The sequence below is a fragment of the Cucumis melo genome, unplaced genomic scaffold, assembly GCF_025177605.1.
Source record: "Cucumis melo cultivar AY unplaced genomic scaffold, USDA_Cmelo_AY_1.0 utg000428l, whole genome shotgun sequence".
Classification (NCBI taxonomy): domain Eukaryota; kingdom Viridiplantae; phylum Streptophyta; class Magnoliopsida; order Cucurbitales; family Cucurbitaceae; genus Cucumis; species Cucumis melo.
Window position 1 is genome coordinate 2,501 of NW_026123982.1, and position 2,500 is coordinate 5,000.

A 2,500-nucleotide genomic window follows, 5' to 3' on the forward strand; every position below is an offset into this window, starting at 1 on the left:
ATTCAGCTCGACACTACCCACACACAACTCATTTATTTCTTCCAATTGCCATGGAGGTTATATCTTATGTAAAAGGACGAAAAACATAAGTGTTAGTGAGGGTTTGGCCTTTGACTAGAAAACAAGTTGACGCAAATCATCTTTGAATGCCCAAGTATAAGATAGGAAGCTCGTGTGCAAGTCAAGGCCCAAGGCCGAGGCCTTGGAGTACAAAGCACGGCCATGGGCGCGCGCGCCGTGCGTCAGTGGGCGTCTGTGGGTCGCCCGCTGCATGCCCGTGCGTCTGCGGGGGGCGTGCGCGCAGGGTGCCGCGCGCGCCATGCGTCTGCGGGCGTGGGGCGCGCGCCGCAAGCCCATGCGACTGCAGTGGGGCGTGCGCGTAGGGTGCCGCGCACGCGATGCTTGTGCGAGCGTGGGGATCCGTCTAAGGGGCGTGCGTGCTTGGCTTGTAAGTGGCAGATGAGCCTTGTTGCCAAGATCCACCGAGATTCATCTCGACCCTACCCACACACAACTCATTTATTTCTTCCAATTGCCATGGAGGTCATATCTTATGTAAAAGGACGAAAAACATAAGTGTTAGTGAGGGGTTGGCTTTGGACTAGAAAAAAAGTTGAAGCAAATCATCTTTGAATGCCCAAGAATAAGATAGTGTGCTCGTGTGCAAGTCAAGGACCAAGGCCGAGGCCTTCGAGTACAAAGCACGGCCATGGGCGCGCGCGCCGTGCGTTAGTGGGTTTGTGTGAGTCGCGCGCTGCATGCCCGTGCGTCTGCGGGGGGCGTGCGCGCAGGGGGCCGCGCGCGCCATGCGTCTACGGGCGTGTGTGGGGCGTGCGCCGCAAGCCCAGGCGACTGCAGTGGGGCGTGTGTGGGGCGCGCGCCGCATGCCCATGGCCGAGGCTTGCACACGAACGCCTAGGGTGCCCACCATGCGCCATGCCCTTCGGGCGTGTGTGGGGCGTGCGCGCAGAGTGCTAAGCGCGGCATGCGTCTGCGGGTGTGTGTCCGCGCGCCGCATGCCCAGGCGTCTACGTGGGACGTGCGCGCAAGCCGCGCGCAGCATGCGTCTGCGTTGGGCGTGACCACCCACGTCTAGAATTCATGGAAAAAACTCTATGGAGGTTGTTGGAACAAACCCGTGCCCCCACCGTGCATGCCCACATGCCCACCGAGCATGCAGCATGCGCGCCCCCATGCGCACGAATGCGGCACGGCCATGGGCGCGCGCGCCGCATGGCCATGCGTCTGCGTGGGGCGTGCGCGCAGGGTGCCGCGCGCGCAGGGTGCCGCAATGCCCACTCAACACACAAATGTGATGTCAAACCTATGTTCTAGTGCTTGGATTGTTATGAAATTTTTTCTGGGATCTAAAAAATGTAAACAAAGGATGTCCTCCAAAAATTAGTATTTTTGGAAACGTTTTACTATTTTTAAATTATTTTTAATTTTTTAACAATAAAAATTCATAAAATATTATTGGTTGGTTCAAAAATTATGAAACTTGTTTTCCACACTCATTTGAATGTCTAAAACATAATACAATCAAGTCCCGGTCATAATAATAACACAATCAAGATTTATGGCATGGTGTGACATTTCGGCTTTTTCATATGCAAGCCTGCCAGACCCAAAAAAGCCAGAATGTACTATATAGGGGGGCGACCTGCCTGCATGGGCGGGGCGCGGGGGTACCCCTATGCCGCGGCGCCGACCCTTCAAGCACATTGCGCCCATCATGGGCACATATGCTTGGGGGGTCGGCGCCGGCGGAGTGCCACCTCCGGCCGCCGGCGGCGAGTGAGAGTGGGTGTCGAGTTGATGCTCGGATGGGCTTGCGCGGACAATGCTTGCACCTCGGTGTGGGCGTGCACTCCAAGCGGGCTTGTTCGTGAGGAGACGAGATAACTTGCGATTGCTTTGTGCTTGGTGGACGAAGGGTTCGGCCGGAGTGCCACATCCGACCGTCGGGCAAGGAGTGAGAGCGGGATGGGCGTGCTTGGACAATGCTTGCACCTCGGTGTGGGCGTGCACTCCAAGTGTGCTTGTCTTGGCGATTGTTTCGTGCTTGGCGGAGGGGTTTGGCCATAACGATGGGCTTGTCCGTCGGGCAGGGAGTGAGAGCGGGTGTCGAGTTGACGCTCGGATGGGCTTGCGCGGACAATGCTTGCACCTCGGTGTGGGCGTGCACTCCAAGCGGGCTTGTTCGTGAAGATATGAGATGTCTTGCGATTGCTTTGTGCTCGGTGGACGGGTTTTATCGGAGTGCCACGTCCGACCGTTGGGCGGGGAGTGAGAGCGGGTGTCGAGTTGATGCTCGGATGGGCTTGCGCGGACAATGCTTGCACCTCGGTGTCGGCGTGCACTCCAAGCGGGTTTGTTCATGAAGATACGAGATGTCTTGCGATTGCTTCTTGCTTGGTGGAAGGGTTTGGTTAAAATCGATGGAATGCCGGGCCCCTACGTCGGGCAAGGAGTGAGAGCGGGATGTCAAATTGACATT